This window comes from Dryobates pubescens, chromosome Z (assembly GCF_014839835.1).
Source record: "Dryobates pubescens isolate bDryPub1 chromosome Z, bDryPub1.pri, whole genome shotgun sequence".
Classification (NCBI taxonomy): Eukaryota; Metazoa; Chordata; class Aves; order Piciformes; family Picidae; genus Dryobates; species Dryobates pubescens.
Genome location: NC_071657.1, coordinates 96,628,542 through 96,652,586, shown reverse-complemented (window position 1 = coordinate 96,652,586; position 24,045 = coordinate 96,628,542). Strand labels below are relative to the sequence as shown.

General features: G+C 44.2%; 1 protein-coding gene across 1 annotated transcript in view; it reads right to left on the bottom strand.

Annotated features, from left to right (window-relative positions):
• The window catches only part of SNX18 (sorting nexin 18), a 33,002-nt gene that overhangs the window by 7,269 nt on the left and 1,688 nt on the right, over positions 1-24,045 (bottom strand). The window lies entirely within an intron of this gene.

Below are 24,045 nucleotides of genomic sequence, written 5' to 3'. Positions count from 1 at the left end.
GGATGTGGTGGTCAGAGGCTGTTTAGGGGCCAGCGACCACGAGAGAATTGGATTTTCAGTATTTGGTCAAGCTAAGAGGGGCAGCAAGAAGACCTCCACTCTGGACTGCCGGAGGGCAGACTTCAGGTTGCTCAAGGAACTAACTCAGAAGGTTCCTTGGGAAACAGCCCTTAGAAACAAAGGGGTCCAGGAGAGCTGGGACTACTTCAAGGAGGAACTCTTGAAGGCGCAGGATCAGGCTGTGCCAATGCGCTGGAAGAGGAGCCGCCGGGGCAGACGGCCAGCCTGGATGGGTGATGAGCTTCTAAAAGAACTAAGGGAAGAAAAGAGGGTGTATCATCTTTGGAAGAAAGGTGAGGCAACCCATGAAAAGTTTAAGGATGTTGCTAGGTCTTGTAGGAAGAAAATTAGGGAGGCAAAAGCACAATTGGAGCTTAGACTGGCCTCTGCTGTGAAGGACAACAAAAAGTCCTTCTATAAATACATTAATAGCAAGAAGAAGGGCAGGGACAACCTCCACTCCTTGGTGGACACAGAGGGGAATGTTGTAACAAAGGATGAGGAGAAGGCAGAGTTACTTAACACCTTCTTTGCCTCATTTTTTTCTAGCAGGACAGAATGTCTTCCAGACAGCTGGCCTGCAGAGCTGGCAGAAGGAGTCAGGGAGCAGCATAGTCTTCCTCTGTTCCAGAATGGGGTAGTTGGTGATCTGCTTAGCCACTTGGATCCCCACAAGTCCATGGGACCAGATGGGATCCATCCCAGGGTGCTGAGAGAGCTGGCAGATGTGCTGGCCAAGCGGCTCTCCATCATTTTTCAGCAGTCCTGGCTCACTGGAGAGGTCCCAGAGGACTGGAAGCTGGCCAGCGTGGTGCCCATCCACAAGAAGGGCCGGTTGGATGAGCCAGGGAATTCTAGGCCTGTCAGCCTGACCTCAGTGCCAGGAAAGATTATGGAACAGGTCATCTTGAGTGCAATCACACAGAACTTGGAGGATGGCCAAGGGATCAGGTCCAGCCAGCATGGGTTTAGGAAGGGCAGGTCCTGCCTGACCAACCTGATCTCCTTCTATGATCAGGTGACTGCCTGGTGGATGTGGGGCAGGCTGTGGATGTAGTCTACCTGGACCTCAGCAAGGCCTTTGACACCGTCCCCCACAGCAAACTCCTGGCCAAGCTGTCAGCCCCTGGCTTGGATGGGAGCACACTGCGATGGGTTAGGAAGTGGCTGGAGGGCCGAGCCCAGAGAGTGGTGGTGAATGGTGCCACAGCCAGCTGGCAGCCAGTCACCAGTGGTGTGCCCCAGGGATCAGTGCTGGGCCCCATGCTCTTTAACATCTTTATTGATGATCTGGATGAGGGCATCGAGTCCATCATCAGTAAATTTGCTGACGACACCAAGCTGGGGGCAGGAGTTGATCTGCTGGAGGGTAGAGAGGCTCTGCAGAGGGACCTCGACAGGCTGGGCAGATGGGCAGAGTCCAACGGCATGAGATTTAACACATCCAAGTGCCAGGTTCTGCACATTGGCCACAGCAACCCCATGCAGAGCTACAGGCTGGGGTCAGAGTGGCTGGAGAGCAGTCAGGCTGAGAGGGACCTGGGGGTGCTGGTTGACGGTAGACTGAACATGAGCCTGCAGTGCGCCCAGGCAGCCAGGAGGGCCAATGGCATCCCGGTCTGCATCAGGCACAGTGTGGCCAGCAGGAGCAGGGAGGTCATTCTGCCCCTGTACACTGCACTGGTTAGGCCACACCTTGAGTACTGTGTCCAGTTCTGGGCCCCTCAGATTAGGAAGGATGTTGACTTGCTGGAGCGTGTCCAGAAAAGGGCAACAAGGTTGGTGAGGGGCTTGGAGCACAAGCCCTATGAGGAGAGATTGAGGGAGCTGGGGTTGCTTAGTCTGGAGAAGAGGAGACTCAGGGGTGACCTTATTGCTCTCTACAACTACCTGAAGGGGGGTTGTAGGGAGGCAGAGGTTGGTCTCTTCTCCCAGGCAACCAGTACCAGAACAAGAGGACACAGTCTCAGACTGCACCAGGAGAGGTTTAGTCTGGAGGTTAGGAGGAAGTTTTACACAGAGAGAGTGATTGCCCACTGGAATGGGCTGCCTGAGGAGGTGGTGGGGTCGCCGTCGCTGGGGGTGTTCAGGGCAAGGCTTGATAGGATGCTTGGTTGCATGGTTTAGTTGATTGGGTTGTTGGATGATGGGTTGGACATGATGAGCTCGAAGGTCTCTTCCAACCTGGTTAATTCTATTCTATTCTACATGACACATTTCATCCCCAATTTTCTCCAGACACTCCTCCATTGCATAAAGGCTCTGTATATTAATCTACCTGAGCAAGACCTTAAGCAAGAGCAGCAATTCATTGATGTCAAGGGTGCAATTATCCATGAATGATTCTCATGCTGAAAAGGGGGAAGAAGGAATTGGGAAGCAGAGAGCAGCCTCTTTTGTGCATCCCTGCCAGAAAATACAGGTCTTGTGCAGAGATGACCAAGTAGGGGACAGGTCCCATGGTAATCTCTATCACCTCTCAGCCGGCAACTCCTAAGACATCTCATCCCAGGCTGTAGACTGTTACTGCCTCAACTCCATCCTCACTAATCTGTCCATCACCGTCAGCACCTAATCCAGCACCTGCTAGCTCCCGATGCTGTCTTTGCAGATTGTTGAGGCCGAGCAATCCCCCCTCCACTATAAGCTCACCTGCAGAAACCTCTTCTGTTTCCTGAATTTAATGATGTGAACATCTAGCATTGGTTTGGATAACCCCAAAAAAGCACGAGCTATTTAAAAAACAGGTGCAGAGTTATGGTGGCCCCAGTAAATGCTGACACACATTTTAGGCAAAAGAAACAGGAGCCACTTCCTAATGTGCATGAACTCAGGAACACCTCCTGCTCAATACATGTCTGGTATAAATATCTGCCAATGTCCTATTCCCAAGGGAATGGCATACATAAAAAAAAATTCTTGTGTTTTTTTTTTTTGCTCCAGCTCTACACGTTCTGTAAAGACTTGCCCTTGCATTTGAAGCTTCTGGTCCAGTGAAAAGACCTTCTGTGAGATCATGTTCCAGTAATCAGGACTAGCTCTCAAACAGCGATGAGGAAGTGGATCAAAGACATTGCAGGAAGCTGTGCTACATCTATTACTGATCTTAAAGGTCAGGAAAGGCAGATGTGGAAAAAATGATGGCTTTCATTGCCCAGAGCCTGACATTAGACAGTGGTGCCCAGTGAGTGTGGCTAAGAGAAACTTGCAGGTTTCAGCACTTGTTCTAACTATGAGATTAAACATAAGACAACATAAACACATTTAACAAGAGACATTTACAGTAATGTGCTAGCAGCAAGAACACAGAGACAATGTAAAACTCCTGACACATACTTCCAAGCTGCAAAACACACAATGCAAACAGCAACTGAAATGGGTGCTGAGGATATTCTGGGAGAAAAAAACCAAAGATGTGTGTTGAGTCAGTAAGATGGATATGCAAAAAAGTTGCAATGAGGCAGGAAGAGTCAGGAAAAACAAGCAAACAGAAAAATACAATTCCTGAACCTGAAAGCACTCAGGCTTGGGTCAATCAATGTATTTTCACATCACCTCCAAATTAACCACACTAATAAATGCTTTGAGATTGTATGAAGAGTCAGAGAAGGGTGTTTTTGAATTTGTACTTGAAATTTTACTCACTCTCCCTCCACACTGTAAGCCTGCATGTATATGTATAAACCCAGGCTGATGCATGTGTGTCTCCAAGCTCTCCAATTGCAAGGTATGACTGGCCTCCCAGCAGCCAGCCCTACATATGACACAAGTCCAAATGACAGCTTGCAATGTGACCAGAAGACAAAAGTTTTGGGGCTCAGCTCATGAAGACTGAAATCAAGACTGCAATCAAGACTGCTCTTCACTCAACTCCTTTGTCTCACTTGAAGCCAGGTCTGCCTTCCAGTGCACACACTCAAAAGCTGAAGAAGAGCAATAACTGCTACGGGTGCACTATCTTCCCATTGCCCCATTTCCACCTCTCAAATGACTGCTGCATACAGAAGTCAGTGCTGAAACAGCAGCTGTGTCCAGAGCTACTAATCCAAATAAAGGTATGCCTAGGAAGTGAATTTATTCAGGGCAGGATCCTTTCAGGCTCTACATTTGCACAGTGTTTACTATGGTGGACAACTGTTTCACAGATACATAGAATAAACCAGGTTGGAAGAGACCTTCAAGATCATTGCGTCCAACCCATCAACCAATCCAACACCACCCAAACAACTAACCCACAGCACCAAGCACCCCATCAAGTCTTCTCCTGAAAACCTCCAGTGATGGCGACTCCACCACCTCCCCAGGCAGCCCATTCCAATGGGCAATCACTCTCTCTGTATAGAACTTTTTTCTAACATCCAGCCTGAACCTCCCCTGGCGCAGCCTGAGACTGTGTCCTCTTGTTCTGGTACTGCTTGCCTGGGAGAAGAGACCAACATCCGTCTGTCTACAACCTCCCTTCAGGTAGTTGTAGAGAGTAATAAGGTCACCCCTGAGTCTCCTCTTCTCCAGGCTAAGCAACCCCAGCTCCCTCAGCCTCTCCTCGTAGGGCTTATGTTCCAAACCCCTCACCAACTTTGTTGCTCTTGATGAGATTGCTTGACTCATTTTGAAAAAGTCCCTGCTGTTTTTGAAAAAAATCTCTGCTGCAGCAGCAGTGATTTAAGAATACATAGAATAGACCAGGTTGGAAGAGACCTTCAAGATCATCGCATCCAACCCATCAACCAATCCAACACCACCTAAACAACTAACCCATGGCACCAAGCACCCCGTCAAGTCTCCTCCTGAACACCTTCAATGATGGCAACTCCACCACCTCCCCAGGCAGCCCATTGCAATGTGCAATCACTCTCTCTGTGTAGAACTTTTTCCTAACAGCCAACCTAAACCTCCCCTGCCGCAGCCTGAGACTGTGTCCTCTTGTTCTGGTGCTGGCTGCCTGGGAGAAGAGACCAACATCCATCTGTTTACAACCTCCCTTCAGGTAGTTGTAGAGAGTAATAAGGTCACCCCTGAGTCTCCTCCAGGCTAAGCAATCCCAGCTCCCTCAGCCTCTCCTCATAGGGCTTATGTTCCAAACCCCTCACCAACTTTGTTGCCCTTCTCTGGACTCATTCCAGCAAGTCAACCTCCTTCCTAAACTGAGGGGCCCAGAACTGGACACAGTACTCGAGGTGCGGCCTAACTAGTGCAGTGTACAGGGGCAGAATGACCTCCCTGCTCCTGCTGGCCACACTGTTCCTGATGCAGGCCAGAAAGGGAGGACCCTGCTGCCCAGTGTGAACACTCCTGTGCACTGTGGGCTGGAACTCACAACGTTCCCATTAAAGGGCTGTCGTGCTACCACCTGAGCCACATGGTCCCCCCATGCACCAACACTGCATGTGGGATGAGACAAAAAGCAGCACTGGCTCAACACTGCTAAAATACAGCACTTAGCAGGAGAGGTCTGCAATTCACAGTCACTGTCAGTAACATACATGTGGTCGTTAGAGGCTGTGCCTTTAAGAACAAACACTGCTGGAACACACTGGCTAAATGTTTTCGGTACTAGAACCAAAACATTCTGATATTCTAAACGAATTTCATTGGTTGATAGACAAAAATGCAGCTTTAGATTGTAAAGCAGTTGGAATTCTTTTTTTTCCTCAGTTCAGTTTGGTTTGGGAGTTGGGGGAGTTGGAGGTTTCAGCCTGTTCTCCCTGCCTGCTTCTTCTGCGAACTGCTGGAGTTGGCCTTCAGATAAGCAAACACTAATCCTGCATGGGCTTTTGAAGCTTACTAACAACTCTTTTCCTTAGTAACTTGCCTTTCTCTCTCTCTAACCCCTTTTTGGGGAAAAAGGTAGGTGGGGGGGGAGAGAGGGGGTTCCAAGGAGGGGATCCCTCCCTCGGGGAGGTATTTTTGTTGTGTTATTTCTCTTTGCTGTGTATTTCTGTGTATATATTGTAAATACCTGTATATATTGTGTCATATATAACCTGCTTTCCATATATGCTTGTAAATATATAGCTTTTGCTCTTTGACTGAGTTAGCAGTGGTTTCTTACTCTGTGGAGGAGGGAGAGCTAAGCCCTCTCTCAACCTACCACACATGCATAATCCATTGAGTCACCAATATACCAGTATCTTCAGCATCTTTCTCCCCTCACCGACCTTACGGGACCCAAGACCCAAGAAGTTAATTTTTCAGATCCTGCAGTTATTATTTTTCACTACTATCTTTCACTTCAGCAAAAAAATAAGCTAAATCAGTGCAAACATATTTCTTGCACTAGTAGTGAGTTAACAGCTTACATGTATGTTAGTTATGATTAGAAACCTCTTTCTTTTCAGCAAATACCCATGCTCTTGCTACTCTATACCTTGAGTTAAAGATTGATGGCAAAGCAACTGCAAAGGGAAGGAAAGACACAGGGGACAAAAATGTTAGTCACAGAATTGTAGAATGTTAGGAAGGGACCTCAAAAGACCATCTAGTCCAACCCCTCTCCCATAGCAGGATCACCTTGAGTAGGTCACACAGGAAGGCATCCAGGTGGGCTTTGAATGTCTCCAGAGAAGAAGACCTCACAACCTCTCTGTTCCAATGCACTGTCACCCTCACAGTGAAAAAGTTTTCCCTTTTGTTCATGTAGAACCTCTGATGCTCCAGCTTGCACCCTATCATTGGACATCACTGAGAAGGGCTTGGCCCTGTCCTCCTGATGCTCACCCTTCACATATTTATAAACATGAATGAGGTCACCACTCATTCTACTCTTCTCCAATCTAAAGAGATCCAGCTCCCTCAGCCCTTCCTCATAAGAGATAAGTTCCAGTCCCTTAATCATCTTTATGGCTCTATGCTGGACTCTGTCAAGCAGTTCCCTGTCTTTTTTGAACTGAGGGTCCTGTGGTTCCCCTTGATACCTTACAAAGAACACTGTTTTCAGAAGTAGATTTTTAATGACGGGGGGGGTGGGGGGTGGGGGGGGGTGAGACTGAAGCTATTAGCTGGATGCCAGCCCAGCAGTTTGTGCTGCTTCTCATGTGATAGATCTTTGCCTTCACCTGGCCAGCTCCGACTGCCAGGAGGGAGGTGAGCACAGGCTGGCACACCACTGAGGATGCTGGTTAAGCTGCAGGTCAGCAGCAGTAACTGTTCACAGGGACAGAAATTATTCAGTTGGTCACCAACTCTTCCAATCCCAAACCTTCATTTGTTTGTTTATAGATCCTATTTGTAAATTATACTGAACAGGACAACAGCTATAAAAAGGGCAGAGTAAAAAAAAAGCTTGAGGAGGGTGATCATTATGGCCTTATCATCAGTAATAACTGTGGCAAACCCAAAGTGCAGTGTTCTTCACCACCACCAAGCTTCAGTGTGACATCAAAGCATCATGCTGAAGTGCAAAGATTCGTAAGAGACATGGCTCCCTCATGAAGAACAGCTAAGGTCAGAAAACACTGTGATCCTCAAAGAAACAGTTTTGACAAAATCTCTCAGCAGTTTTATCTCAGTGCAAGTAAAATTGCCTGTGCAAGGAAGTTTTTCATTCTTCTATTATCAGCAAGCTACAGTGTAAAAGTTGGTGCATTCTTACTAGAAAGTAAAACATCTTACATTTCCACAGCATTCAGCTACCCATCATATTAAATGGTCTAACAGGAGGCATGAGGTGTCATTCAAAGCATAATATTAAAAGAGAGTTTTGAACTAGTCCAACATCTCTCTTTGCTATACCTTTAATACAAGACACTGTTCTGAGACACCATCTAGTAAAAGAAGGGAAAAAGCAATATATTTATGATGCTGCTTTCAAAGGACATTGTGGCAGTTTAGGCTGGGTGCCTCCTGTAAGGAGGAGCTTCCTCAGCACGAGTTACTCTCTCCTCTGGAGGTTTAGTACAGCTACTGCCTTCAGGCCCGCTTGTGATCACCTCCACCAGACCAGGTCTTTCAAGATTTCCCATTCGAGCTCTCTGTGTTATCAGAGCCATCCACTTGGACCCTGTGGCATCTGTGGCATGATGTAGTGTAGAACCTTTACCTTTGAATATCCAATTCAAAACTGGCAATCTAGGAGCTAGAATAAGTTGTGACTCAGTTCCAATTACTTCAGAAGTAATTCATAGGTAGCTAGAATCTCTTTCTCTGTTGGAGTGCAATTTGCCTCTGAACCTCTGTAGCCTCAATTCTAGAAACCAAGAGGACATCCACATGTCTCACCTGGAGCTCTTTGCCACAAGCACCAGGTTGGACCATTGTCACTTGCAGCCATGTACAAAATGTTCTTAATGTCTGGACCAGCTCAGACAGGTACCAGACCCACTGCTTGTACCACTTCTTGCGTTATTTGGTCAAAGACTGCTTGTTGTTCAGGTCCCCACTGGAGAAACTGTTTCTCTTTCAAGTCACATCATACAGAGGTTTCACAATCTGACTGTATCCAGGGATGTGCAGTCTCCAAAATCCCACTATCCCCAGGAAACGTAGAGTTTCTTGCTTGTTTGTGGGATTTGCCATGGTAGAGACTCTGTTTACCACTTCCACTGGAACTTGTCGGCGTCCATCCTGCCACTGCACTCCCAGAAACTGGCTTTCTGTGGTAGGACCTTTCACCTTGTCTCTCTTGATGGCAAAACCTGCATTCAGAAGAATGTCCATGATTTTGTTACCTTTCTCGAAGACTTCCTCAGCAGTTTTACCCCAGACGATGATATCATCGATGAACTGGATGTGTTCTGGAGCACCACCTTCCTCCAGAGCATCATGGATCATTGCATGACAGATGCTTGAGCTGTGGATCCAGCCCATGGGCAATCTGTTGAAAGTGTACTGGATTCCTCTCCAGGTGAAAGCAAACTGAGGCCTGCATTCCTCTGCTATAGGAATAGAGAAGAAAGCGTTAGCAATGTCTATGGTAGCATACCATTTGGCCTCTTTGGATTCCAGCTCATATTGGAGTTCCATCGTGTCTGGTACTGCTGCACTCATAGGTGGAGTTACTTCATTTGGAGCACAGAAGTCAACTGTCAGACACCAGCCTCCGTTCTGCTTTGGCACAGGCCACACTGGACTGTTGAAAGGTGAATGAGTTTTGCTGACGCCTTTCTGACTCTCCAACTGATGAATCAGATTCTGAACAGGCAACAAAGAGTCACGGTTGGTTCTGTATTAGGCATAGACTAAAACTGCCACAAAGAGACTGATTATTCTGACTTTCTTGCCATGAGGGGTGGAAGCGATCCACTGAGTACATATGGATAGAAATAAAGGTTTGGTTGAGAAGTTATGAGGTTCTTCCAGGTGAGCAGGATGTCCATCGAATCCATGAAGAGCTTGCACCGTAGAGGAGTGAACTCTGCGTCGCTGGGAGGCTCTGTCAGATGAGGGACATGAACTGGAATGAACTGTTACCTGAGCCTGAATGAGAGACTGTTTGAAGATGCCCAGATGAATATTTGGACTTTGCTAGATGTATCATCTGAAGATTTCTAATGTGATATGTTTTGGGTGCAAGAATTATGCTATTAAATAAGGGGTGGTGTGTGGCAATTTAGGCTGGGTGCCTCTTGCTGCTGCCACACAAGATACACCTCTGGTGTCCTGAGGGTCCAGTCCAGTAGGTGGGCAAAGGAAATAGCATATTTCATACCCATAATATCCTGCACCCTATAAATCCATCTGCAAAGTCACACACTTCATCTTTCTTCCCTCTCTACTCCCAGGAGAGATGCTCCCTATCAGGTAATGGTGGGGGAGTATCTCAAGGCCTCTTAGGCCTGGCTAGGCCTCATGCCAGGAGGAGAAGAGGGAGGGGCAGTCTCAGACCTGGCCAGCCTGAGACCAGCCTAGCAGTGGGGGGGAAAAAAGAACCCTGGGGTTTTTTTGGGTATACCCTCAGGTGGGGAAAGGGGGAGTGTTGGGAGGCTTTTGGGTGTGCTGCAAGGCGACTCTGCATGCTTTGGGTTTCTTTTGTCACTATGCTTGTAGTTTCTGTGAAACTCTTCCTGCTTTCCATTTAAACTTTCCATCACTTCTGCAATCCATTTGTGTGTCATTCTTTTGCCCCCTTTGGGGGCAAGAGAGGATCTGCCTGGCCTCAAACCGGGACAGACTAAAATGCAGAAAAACGTAACTAGAAATGTTTTCTTCCTTACCTAAAGATGAGATTATTTAACTACAGCTCTTTGCTTAAAGACTTGCAAAGGCAAACCCTGTGTGGCTTACATGCATGTCACAGGGCTTTGATTCACCCTCCTCATGAAAGAAACAACTATGGAGGGAAGATTATCTGTAATGCAGCAGATTGCTGCCAGAACAAGCCTGTCTACATGGCCGTCCCACTTAAAACAGACCTATCAAAGATGTTTTTATGGGATGACTCAAGTGACTAATCCAATAAGTGACTACATTTGGACTGGAGGGGAGAGAAATGGTGGCTTAGTTTTATCAATGGTTTAGTTATGTGATCCAGCTCAGCCTAGAGCTACAGAATCATTAGCTGCAACACAAGGGAAGTTGCAGAAGCACCACATGAGATTACACATAACATGAAATCCCACTCAAAAATCACCTCAGTCTTCCCCCCCCCCCTTCAATGTGAAACAAAGAAATTCGTGTAGCAGCACGGAGATTTTACCACATAGACAAATGATTTGCTTTAAAATGCTCTACACAGGTTAACAGACGAAGCCTACATTAACTCTGCAAATTCTTTACATTTTCTGGCCAAGATGTAGCAAATACCTTTCCATTTTAAAAGCAGCACAATGGAAATTTGCTTGAAATTAAACCCAGCAGACTTCTCCAATAGCGACTGAACCGTACAAAAGAAATTCAGACATTAATTTCTGCGATGGTGCATGACTTGCTACTTTAAAATCCGGGTCTTAAACACACAAAAAAAGGAAATTGCTGACTGTATCAAAGGCAAAATGAAGTCACTTGTTCTTTCTGAAGAATTTTCAAGACCAGTCTTTCTGATTCATGGATAATATTACTCTCCTTAACAATGTTTTCTTTTCCATAGTGAAAGTTAGACATAAAAATAAAAGATATCCTATTGCAATCACCACATTGTAACAGAGGTTTTGGGTATAGACACATGAAAATAACTATAATGCTTTTAAAACTATCATTAGGAGGCGGACTCCAAAAGTATGGTTTAGGTTTTGTCATGCCCGTTGCTTGAAAACCCCAGAGTAAGGCAATAGCATCCTGTAAATAAAGACACATCAAGTTACAGTGTTGTGCTAACATCTAGGTTACCACTGAGTGAATACAGGATTATTAATGTTTAAATAAATACATTACATTTGTTCTTTAGTTCACCAAAAGCAGTCACAGAAAGATGCATTCTTCAGTTCAAAATGAAATCACCATCTAATCTACACAACTCTCAGATGACACACAAACAGTCCTTGCCTCCAGATTTCAGAAACTTAGTTAACTCTAACCTCATCTGGCAATGTCAACATTTACTGTGAATTAATTAGTATATAACCAATTATATAATCAATATATATTAGTATATAACCATATATATGGCAGGGGAATTATATGGAAGGGCAACAAAGCTGGTAAGGGGTTTGGAACACAAGCCCTACAAGGAGAGGCTGAGGGAGCTGGGGTTGCTTAGCCTGGAGAAGAGGAGACTCAGGGGTGACCTTATTACTCTCTACAACTACCTGAAGGGAGGTTGTAGACAGATGGATGTTGGTCTCTTCTTCCAGGCAGCCAGCACCAGAACAAGAGAACACAGTCTCAAGCTGTGCCAGGGGAGGTTAAAGCTGGAGGTTAAGAAGAAGTTCTACACAGAGAGAGAGATTGCCCATTGGAATGGACTGCCCAAGGAGGTGGTGGAGTCACCATCACTGGAGGTGTTCAGGAGGAGATTTGATGGGGTGCTTGGTGCATGGTTTAGCTGATTAGGTGGTGTTGGATGATAGGTTAGATGTGATGATCTTGAAGGTCTCTTCCAACCTGGTTTATTTTATTCTATTCTATTCTATATAACCAACCATTAGAATGCACAGTGTCAGATGTCACTGAATTTTAAAGAGCTGCTAGGGCTAGTCATACTATACATATCTAACTAATCTTAAAAAAAATATATATTTAAGGTTCATGTTCAGCCTACCACCAACCAGCACCCCCAGGTCCCTCTCCACCTGGCTGCTCTCCAGCCACTCTGACCCCAGCCTGTAGCTCTGCATGGGGTTGTTGTGGCCAATGTGCAGAACCCGGCACTTGGATGTGTTCAATCTCATGCCCTTGGACTCTGCCCATCTGCCCAGCCTGTCGAGGTCCCTCTGCAGAGCCTCTCTACCCTCCAGCAGATCAACTCCTGCCCCCAGCTTGGTGTCGTCAGCAAATTTACTGGTGATAGACTCAATACCCTCATCCAGATCATCAATAAAGATATTGAACAGGATGGGGCCCAGCACTGAACCCTGGGGGACACCACTGGTGACTGGCTGCCAGCTGGATGTGGCACCATTCACCACCACTCCCTGGACTTGGCCCTCCAGCCAGTTCCTAACCCAGCACAGAGTGCTGCTGTCCAAGCCATGGGCTGACAGCTTAGCCAGCAGTTTGCTGTGAGGGATGGTGTCAAAGGCCTTGCGGATGTCCAAGTAGACTACATCCACAACTGTTCCCACATCCATGAGGCGTGTCACCTGATCATAGGAGATCAGGCTGGTCAGGCAGGACCTGCCCTTCCTAAATCCATGCTGGCTGGACCTGAGTCCTTAGCCATCCTTCAGGTGCGCAGTTATTGCCGCCAAGATGATCTGCTCCATCATTTTCCCTGGCACTGAGGTCAGGCTGACTGGCCTGTAGTTTCCAGTTTCCTCCATCTGACCCTTCTTGTGGATGGGCACCACACTGGCCAGTTTCCAGTCATCTGGGACCTCTCCAGTGAGCCAGAACTGGAGGAAAATGGAGAGCAGCTTGGCCAGCTCATCTGCCAGCTCTCTCAGCACCCTAGGATGGATCCCATCCAGTCCCATGGACTTGTGAGCGTCCAAGTGGCTCAGCAGGTCCCGAACTAATTCCTCATGGATTACCAGGGCATCACACTGCTCCCTGACCCCATCACCCAGCTCAGGAGGCCACTCGTCCTTAACTCCTCCTGCCTTGCTGTTAAAAATTGAGGCAAAGAAGGTGTTGAGGACCTCAGCCTTCATATATACTATATATAACACTATAACTTCAGTTATAGTGTTCCACTCCAGGTCCAGTAAGGAGTGGAGGTTCTTCTTGCCCCTCTTGTTAGCATTAATGTATTTGTAAAAATGCTTTTTGTAATCTTTGACAGAGGTGGCCAGCTTCAGTTCTAGCTGGGCCTTTGCCTCTCTATTTTTTCTCCTACATAACCTAAAAACATCCTTAAACATACCTGGAGAAGCCTTCCCCTCCTTCCAAAGGTGACACAGCCTCTTTTTTCCCTTAAATCCTCCAGGAGCTGCTTGCTCCTCCAGGCCGGTTGCCTTCCCCGCCGGCTCATCTTTCAGCACATGGGAACCGCCAGTTCCTGCGCCTTCAAGAGCTCCTGTTTGAAGTAGGTCCAACCCCCCTGGACCCCTCAGTTCTTGAGGGCTGATACCCAGGGAACTTTGCAAATAAGTTTCTTAAACAAGCTGAAATTTGCCCTCTGGAAGTCCAAGGTGAAGGTTCTGTTGGTGCTCCTCCCTATCTCCCTGCATATTGAAAACTTCACTATCTCGTGGTCACTGCACCCTAGGCAGCCTCCCATGATCACATTTCCCACCAGCCCTTCTCTATTGGAGAACATCAGGTCAAGCAGAGCCTGTCCCCTGGTAGGCTCGCTTAACAGCTGCATCAGGAAGCTGTCCTCCATGCACTCCAGGAATCTTCTGAACTGCCTCCTCTCTGCTGAATTAAGTTCCCAGCAGATATCTGGCAGATTGAAGTCGCCCACAAGGACAAGATCTGATGATCTTGAGACAGCCTTCAGTTGCTTATAGAATATTTCATCTGCCTCCTCATCCTGGTTGGGTGGTCTATAACAGACTCCAACCAGGATGTCAGATTTGTTAGGCCTCCCTCTGATTTTAACCCACAGGCTCTCAATCCCATCATCCTCCACCTCAAGTTCTGTGGCAGAGAGTGACTCCCTAATATACAGAGCCACCCCTCCTCCTCCACTCCCTCGCCTGTCTCCCCTAAAGAGCCTGTAACCCCCCAGTGCAGCACTCCAATCATGTGTGTTATCCCACCATGTTTCTGAGATGGCGACTATATCATAGTCACCCTGGTGGACCAGGGCTTCCAGCTCCTCTAGCTTATTGCCCACGCTGCATGCATTGGTGTACATGCACTTCAGCTGGGCTCTCGATTTCTCAATCAGCCCTAATTTGTGCTCACTCTCTCCTCTTCAGAGAGACTGATTTCCTCACCCACTCCCTTCAGATCTTTAGGTATATTGTACACAAACAGTGTTTTACACAAATAAATGCCATTATTTCAGCCACTAAAGCACATTTGTGTCCATGCATAATTCTGACTTTACAGGTACCTACACAGATGTCAGAAAGGTGGCCTGCCACAAACAAGTTGATCTTAAAATCTGAGTGAATTGTGTAAATTGATGTCCATTATCACAAACACAGTGTTCTGCACCACAGTGAGAAGCAAGCACAAGGTAATTCTGCCTTTGCCCAGTTCTAAAACCATCTGTACTTTAGGCATGCACATGCACCATTTAAGGAATTTTCTTTGCTATGGCTTCAGCCGACACTGCAGACTAGGGGCATGGAAGAGAGTAAAACTTAAACTAGGCTGGTCACTATAAACATGGTGGATCTACCCATTAGAAAGACAGTCATGTTTTTCACAGTGGACACACTTGAAAATATAAGCAACTGCAACTTGCAGAAGGGCTATGATGAAACATTTCAGCGATTTTAACTACTGCTGACTAGCTTACACCTAAATGTGGCATCAAATAGACTTTTAAGATAAAAGCCTACCACAGTTGGTTGACTGCAATTCAGTTGTCATAGGTTCTGAACACTAGTTTCTCCCCATTAGGATGCTAAGAAAAGGTACTATTTTCACTAGAATGATGCCACAGCCTCTTAACAGCTTATGTAAACACCCTGCTCATAATGCTGATTCAAAGATAACAACTAAAATCAGAAATGAGGCTGCACATGCATGATATAAATCCATTTTCAGGCAACACGCTGAACAGCATATGAGCAGAAATGGCTCCTCTGGATGTGCAGAAGATGAATGTAAGTCACGCCAAAAGCGTATGTAAAAATCATGGTAACTTGTTCACAACTTTCTCGAGATTCAAGAGAAGGAGAAGACAGGAACCACTGCATATTGACATCCCTATACCATTATCAAGACAATCAAGTGTAAGTGCAGAGTCTACCAACGTCCATATCCCTTCCTTACTGGGTCACTATAAAAGACCTGCTTTTGGCTGAAGGAAGCAAACACCAAGCACAATTTACGGTATTTGTTTGTCCATCATCATCTGCTTAGCTCCACTACTGTCCTAAGATAAGCAGACACAACATGCAAACACAAATTTGTATGAAAAAAGCCAACATCCAAACAAAATTCAGATACAGTTCCACTGTACCTGCCCATTAACCTTTAAATACCCTCTCATAACCAATTAAAATAGATTACACTATACAAAAGCAGAACATATGAACTGCCTAATAATGTAATGCTGTATTCATGTTACATAAAAGAAATTATATACATTATTTAGTCAAATCATGTTAATTTGTAAATCTATAATAAATGAATATATGACTATAGTTCATATTAAATTATAGAGAAAATATAGCAGTTTTACAATGGTAGAAGAGAACTGTCTGCCTTTTTTTAAGAGGAGTAGATCTGCTTTCAGTTTGGACTTACATAAAACTGTATTTTCACCCTACTTATAGTTTTATTATTGTGATATTTGGTAAAATGTATATTTTTCCATTATACTGCCATAGCTAGCATATATATTTATACATACAAGGACTCAAAATTGTAAGCCTGAAGCAAATTGAATAGCAGGTTGCTTTTTAATGTGGGTCAAGAAAAGCAATGTGAACTCCCAGTCATAGCATAAACCTGCTTTTCACATTGTTATGAAAGAACTGCATACAGGCATACAAAAAGTAGCTTAGTTCATTCTGATTACAGAAGCTGTCCACCCATGACATACCCCTAAAACAAAGGCTGAAACCATCACACTGCTTTCTGCTCCCATACAGCAGCAACCCAAAGTCACTGACAAGAATTGAACCGATTGTTTAAATATACTCTCACTGATTTAATGAGATTACACTCCAAAATTTAAAACACACTTTTCAGTGGCTTTTTTTTAATTATTAATTTTATTTAAATCCTCATGGCCTTCATGAACTCTATAGACAATATTGTGTAGCAACAGTTTGCCATTTGCTTGCTGTAGTAGTCTGCTGATAAGACTGATATTTGGGGGAGCTAAGTCAAATGTGATTTCAATTTTTTAATTAGAATATTCAAACTCTCTTCTACTTGAACCAGGCCATTTAAAATACGCAAGGTACCAGCTAGATGAATTTACAGTCTGCACGAGTTAACCTGGCATGTTAACTATGCAAACAAAGTCTAACAATGAAAGCACGGAAGGATAGTGGAAAGGCTGAAACAGATACCTGTTTCAAAGGTGACCTGCAACACAGTAACAAAAAATATTGCCCAGCTTGTTGGGTTTTGACAACATGCTTACAAAGATTTGGGGGAGCTGTAGGAGTTACTTTCCCTTTTCAGTCCACCGATTCTTGCCTTCTGTGTTTGGATGTAAGATCTTTTAACAAGCTGGATCTCTCAGGGGTAAGAGAACCATCTTGCTTTCTAGAATCTTCATAAACTTCTGGATGAAAAGCTATTACCCAGTTTTTACAAAATAAAATTACTTCCTCTTTCTACAATTGAAGTTTAAAATCTTCAAAGTCTGCAGTGCCCTGCTACTCCCTAACTGTGCACAAGGTTTGCTCAAAAGACAGGACCTTACTGCCTGTGGTCAGCAAGTAGAGAGCATGAGAGGTGATACTGCACTGCCTGCAGTAAAACCTGAAGGTATAGAATACATAGAATACATAGAATACATAGAATACATAGAATACATAGAATACATAGAATACATAGAATACATAGAATACATAGAATACATAGAATACATAGAATACATAGAATACATAGAATACATAGAATACATAGAATACATAGAATACACCAGGTTGGAAGAGACCTTCAAGATCATCGCGTCCAACCCATCAACCAATCCAACACCGCCCAAGCAACTAACCCATGGCACCAAGCACCCCGTCAAGTCTTCTCCTAAACACCTCCAGTGATGGCGACTCCACCACCTCCCCAGGCAGCCCATTCCAATGTGCAATCACTCTTTCTGTATAGAACTTTTTTCTAACATCCAGCCTGAACCTCCCCTGGCGCAGCCTGAGACTGTGTCCTCTTGTTCTGGTACTGCTTGCCTGGGAGAAGAGACCAACATCCGACTGTCTACAACCTCCCTTCAGGTAGTTGTAGAGAGTAATAAGGTCACCCCTGAGTCTCCTCTTCTCCAGGCTAAGCAACCCCAGCTCCCTCAGCCTCTCCTCATAGGGCTTATGTTCCAAACCCCTCACCAATTTTGTTGCTCTTCTCTGGACTCGTTCCAGCAAGTCAACCTCCTTCCTAAACTGAGGGGCCCAGAACTGGACACAGGACTCGAGGTGCGGCCTAACCAGTGCAGTGTACAGGGGCAGAATGACCTCCCTGCTCCTGCTGGCCACACTGTTCCTGATGCAGGCCAGGATGCCATTGGCCCTCTTAGCTGCCTGGGCACACTGCAGGCTCATGTTCAGTCTACCGTCGACTAACACCCCCAGGTCCCTCTCAGACTGACTGCTCTCCAGCCACTCTGACCCCAGCCTGTAGCTCTGCATGGGGTTGCTGCGGCCAATGTGCAGAACCCGGCACTTGGATGTGTTAAATCTCATGCCGTTGGACTCTGCCCATCTGCCCAGCCTGTCGAGGTCCCTCTGCAGAGCCTCTCTACCCTCCAGCAGATCAACTCCTGCCCCCAGCTTGGTGTCGTCAGCAAATTTACTGATGATGGACTCGATGAAAGTATGATGAAAGCCCTCCAGCTTGCTGGGATTAAGTGGGAAGTCTGGATGTATTTTCTGGTGTGCAGCAGTGTATGTAGTCTCTTCCACATGAGAAACTGTAGTACTCTCACTCTGCTACTAGCTATTTTTTTGGAAAAAAAAAAAAACAACAAACCAACATCAGTGGGGGTTTATCAGCTATGAAATGCTTCTTGTCATCTTGGTATCAGGCTAGCAGGTCTCAAATGGTAACAGAAAAGACATTGCGACTGCATCAATATTGCTCCTTTAGAAAGGAAAAGTAAGAAGAGTTTGTGGGGGAAGTGGACAAGCAAAAAAAATTAATCATAATTAAAAAGACCCATGCATCTTTAGACACATAGGGCATAGAAATGGTGTCTTATTTTTCCCTTTCTGTTTAATCTTTTTCAAGTAAGACTATTGCTCAATTTTAGTCTTGTTTATTGTTGTCTTCAGACCTTGCACACACCAAGGAAGCAATACTTTTAGACAGCTTTCAAACAGGAATATATTCTTTCACTTTTTATCCGTCTAAAAATCTCAATCTCCCTCAGGTTACCTTCAAATACTGGGTGGTAAGATTGGGTCATTCATCATCAAGCAGACAATGCTAAATCATCACTGTAAGAGCACGGCTGGGGAGGCTCACAGGGTGAAAAACACAAGTCATCCTGTAGCAGTCCATACGTTCTCATCAAAGTCTTTAAGTAGATGAAATGTAGGAACCCATCTCTTTTTACTCTTGTAAGGGTCATCTGGCTAGTATTACATGCTTAGCTCTTAGCCAGTAGTTACCTGAGTTAAACTCCATGCAAAGTGTAGGTATCTGAGGAACAGGGGGCGGAAAAAAAGGTGGCTAAAGGGGAAAAAAAGGGTTGGAAAAATCCACATCTGCACAACAAATTTAAGAGGCTAGGAAGTACACAAAAGAGAAAAGCACTGCTTTTCCACTGTGATAAAAAATTTCAGGTGCAAATTCTGACCTGTCTTATTTATTGGTGAACATACACACCCCAGCTTCTTGCTCTGGAAAAAAAAAATGCAAAATTAATTTATGAAAATGTTATGGAGAATTCTAAGTTTCAAGGAATTTCCAGATGGATTTTTTTTTTCTTAACCTATAATTTTGTAAGATACTCTAAAAACATGCCCAGTATCTTCTTTAAAGCCAACATCAAAAATTAAGTTTATTTCAGGTAAATAAAACTTTTGCCTTACTTTATTTTTTTCAGAAATACTGATCAAGCAAAAGGCAATGATCTTAATTATAGGAATGCAGGAGAAACAGAATTGCTGCCTCTACCTTAGAAATCACTTAGGTTACATTCTCAAACCTGTCCTGCAAAAATCATAACCAAAAATGTGTTCAACGTTAACACTGTAATGTTAACAGAAATGAGAAATCTGGAAAGCAGACACAAACCAACACATTTGTCAATATTGCTTCCACTTTCAGGAACCACATAAGACTAATTTTAGTAGTTCCTCAAACAAGACTTGAAGAAAGCAGAAAACTTGTAACTTCTCTACTCTTGCTAAGCAAATGTGAAGACAAGATAGCCAGACAAGCGTGAGCCAGAGTACCAACGCACACTATCTCACATTCTCACACACGCATGAATTTTCAGAAATTGAACTTGTATGGGCCTGCAGTGAGCATTTATGTTGAGCACTGCTGAAGTTGGAAGATCTTGTCAGTTGAGTGAATCTCTAGCAATTAATAGTTAGGAACTATTTTGCCAAGAATGCCTAGGGAATTTCTACAAGTGGAATTTAAAAACACTGAAAAGAAGGTATTATCCATTACAAATTAAATTCAGAAGCTGTTTTTCTTCTCAAAAACAAAGCAACTGAACCTAGTATTTCTTGAAAGACACCCTAGTTCTGCAGAAAAAAATTACAGAAGTGCAGGGTAGTTTTTGAGCCTGCTGAACTTAATATTCCTCTTCTACAGAAGTCTTCCCAGAGGCTGAAGAAAACCAAGTACAAGTATATCTAACATATTCAGACTTTCACTTCAAAATACACAGATATGCACAGGAATAGTTTCATGAAAGCACTTCAGAAGCATTTACCTATGGGAGGTTGAGAGCTAGATTCATACAAGTATTTGGGTGCTTAGATGTTGAGACACCACTCTGCCATCACTTATGCCTACGGGTGCCAGTTTTGTCCTAATTGCTTATTTTTACACGTAAAACCCTGCATCAGGGGAGGTTTAGGCTGGAGGTTAGGAGGAAGTTTTACACAGAGAGAGTGATTGCTCACTGGAATGGGCTGCCTGAGGAGGTGGTGGGGTTGCCGTCGCTGGGGGTGTTCAGGGCGAGGCTTGAAAGGATGCTTGGTTGTATGGTTTAGTTGATTGGGTAGTGTTGGATGATAGGTTGGACACGATGATCTCGAAGGTCTCTTCCAACCCGGTTAATTCTATTCTATTCTATAAGTCTGTAGGGGATGCGTGCCTTAGGGCAAATATGATCTGTGCCAGCCTCAGTGGAACACTCAAACCAGGTACATCCAGTTGGAAATGCAGAATTTCCAATCAGCACATTCTTTACTGTAGGGCTCAAGCCTGGACAGGAGTGCACACAAAACCAGGTAAGGTCTCTCACAAAGCACTGACAAGTTGATCCAGAACTGGCATGTGGGACAGAAAAGTTTAAATCCTTCCTCTGCCTCTTACAGAAAGGGACTTTCAATTATTCTTTCCCTCACAGAGAATTCCTTAAACACTGGTCACCCAAGATGAAGGAGACAGAGGGAAAGACTCTTTCAAAATGCGCTGTTGAAGTTATTGACATTTCAGTAAGTACTTACAATATTAGTAAGATAATAAACAGTTTGGAAATAACCTCACAGTCCACTGATTCACGTTTAAGGCAAGTGATCAAAATGACAATCCCTTTCTGCACACTTCAGATCATGTATGATGTCCTCAGCACAGAAGGCAGAAAGATCTGGATGCCAGAGCAATGAAAAGCACAACAGTTAACACATTTTCGTGCTGATGTGCAGACAACACAACAGTGGGGCTTACATGGCTTTGGTTCATAATTGTGGGAGAAAAGACAAAGCCCAAACAGAGGGAAATTTTTGTCTCTGACTTAACAGATTCTCTGTCCTTTTTTGCAGAAGTTGCAGAAATTACTAAAAATCCCCAGACATGCAGAATTCTCAGTCCATACCACAAAACACACTTCCAAATCAGACTCAGCAGCTGTTCTGCTATCTGCAGTATAGCAAAATCATAACAGGATAAAGCAGCTGAATAGTCTACAGACATAGGCACAGCTGCCTCTATTTTCTGGTCCTTCCCAGGTGAAGAAGAATACGGAACAGGGAGTCTACAAAAGGCCTTATTTTTTATCCCAAGCAGACAATGTTGTCACATTATGACGAAAACAAAGGAAAACTACTACTAACTTCAGAGTTCATCCTTTAAAAAGCATGGCCATGTAAAGCAATGCATCATTGGGCAGCTTATTTCTACCACTTCTGTGGGCAATATAGGGTCACTTTACCACACAAAGAAGTTGTATGCTAGAAAACAAAACACTTGAAGAAAGACGATCCTGTTTTCCAGACAATCTATTATCACCAACTGATATTTGTTTAACCTACACAGACAACAGTAATTCTCATAACTGGCAGCTATCCCAAATAGTTCACCTTTTAACCTGAAATTTGCAGTTCAGAATTGAGAATTTATACCTTGCTTCAAGTTACTTTTAAAAGTAATACAACTGGCATATACTGGATATATAAAAAAAAACCCTCTTCCTCTCAGTTTTCCTTCAGTTTGTCCGTTTTGTAACAGAAATGAAAACAAATATATAACCCAGTTGTATCTCTGTTCCCAGTATGCATGTGGCCACTTAAAGAGACAAACTTCATGTGCCCATGCCAATTTCTTAGGATAAGTATGTGCCAGGGATAATATTGTGCTGTCAGCCCAGAGGTGCCAGAGCATGAACACATCCACCCAGACTGGAAGTGCATTTCTCCAGCCAGCTCCAGGATAGTGGTCTGGCACAAAAATCAACTCTACGTAGGTCATGCTCTTGCACTGCTCTACTGGGAGCACATTTAGGTGAACTTTCCCAGGTTCAGCCAGGCAAACCTAACGAGTAAGAGTAAATTCAAACAGAACTATAAAAGAAATGGGGCTGGGTCAGGCACATACCTTATTACTTCAAATTCTCTCCTCAAAGTTTCATCTCCAAATATACTGTAGTGAAGAACTCTATGCAGACTTAAAGCTTGAAGACATATTATTTAAATAGTACATATAATCTGCTGAGCCTTTCCACATAATCAAAATTTTTACCCTTCATTTTTTTCTAGAACCTTACCAATAATTGCTATAATTACCAACTCACTTTAAAATGCTCTACTCCCAAACATGTGGCATTGATAAAGCCACCGTTCTCTCCAAATCCAAAATCGTTTGAAGTTGTTAATGGAACACAATGCCCCGACAACCAGCAGAACAACTCCTCAGAGGTTAGACTGCACAATTCCCTTTCTCTTGAAAACAGCACTAAGATCGTGTAAGTTTCCATTCACAACTTTCAAAAAGAATGGAAATCTGACACATGCAATTTTAATGAAAAGCTTACTTTCTTGAATAAAACCAAACTGGGTAGTTTGTACCAACTCTGTTTTCCCTAGATTCCACCAGCAATAATTCATACCTCCCAGAAGCCTGCTGTTTTGATCTGTTAAGAAACTCTTTCAACTCATGTCACCAAACTCAAGGTACTGTTCGAGATGCAAAAACTCTGGAAATGTTAAGTAAGGGCACAAAAGACTGATTCACTGTGTCCCTTGGGATACAGAATGCCACTTCATAATCTCCAAAATAATTTTCAACAAAGCCCCTGGACTTTCTCAGGTAACTTTCAGACACCCCCATTTCTGCAGAGCACACATGGTACTTTCTTCATCTCTTTCACAGCTCTAATCTCCATTCATCCCTGAAAACTGAAAACCACCGGTAAGGGATGCATAATGGACTACTCTTCTCAGAGTGGTGCAGAATATGTGAATACCACTAATTTCAGAGCAAGGAAATCTATACATATGTAGTGCTACTATACAACCACACATACATACATAGTGCTACAAACTTCTATTTAACTGTCACTAGTTAAATAGCAGATAATTCTTCCATTTTCAGAGTTTCCTTCTCTCTGATAGATCACCATACAAACAGCAATCTGAACCTCACAAGTGTATTTAGCTAGAAGGATGCTGAATGGTTTACAGATGAGCAACACCTTTTTATAACACAGGCAAAGGATGAACAACTCCAACTAGGACCACTAAGGCAGGCCATTATTTTTCCAAAGGTACCAAGAGCATAGCTGAAGAGACAAACTCGAGCAGCTTTCAACATCCCAGTTGACTGTCTGATGTTGCACAAAATACACACGCAACCAAGGGTGCCTCAAATGACTGTCAATCTGAGGAGTGCCTGCATCTTCACATGCCTTCATATTTATTATCTACTATATCAGAGGCTCAAGATAACTAGCATACATCAAAGACTAATAGATACTTTCACACCACTTGAATTCCAGGGTTTGTAAACAAGCCTTTAATCTTTGATGTATCAGCAGTATAGGTGGATGGGGTTTTTTTTCAGAGACACACTGACAAATATAGCACCCTTGGACTAGTAAAATTTCCAGCTAAGTCTAGGTCTTCAGCACTGAAAGAATATTGTCACTGCTTTGTATTTTTAGCAACAGCCTACCTGAGTAACCACTGAAAGATTTAACTCAAGGCCAAGAAGCCAGACACAGGGTAAATTCAGCACCTGGTCCCT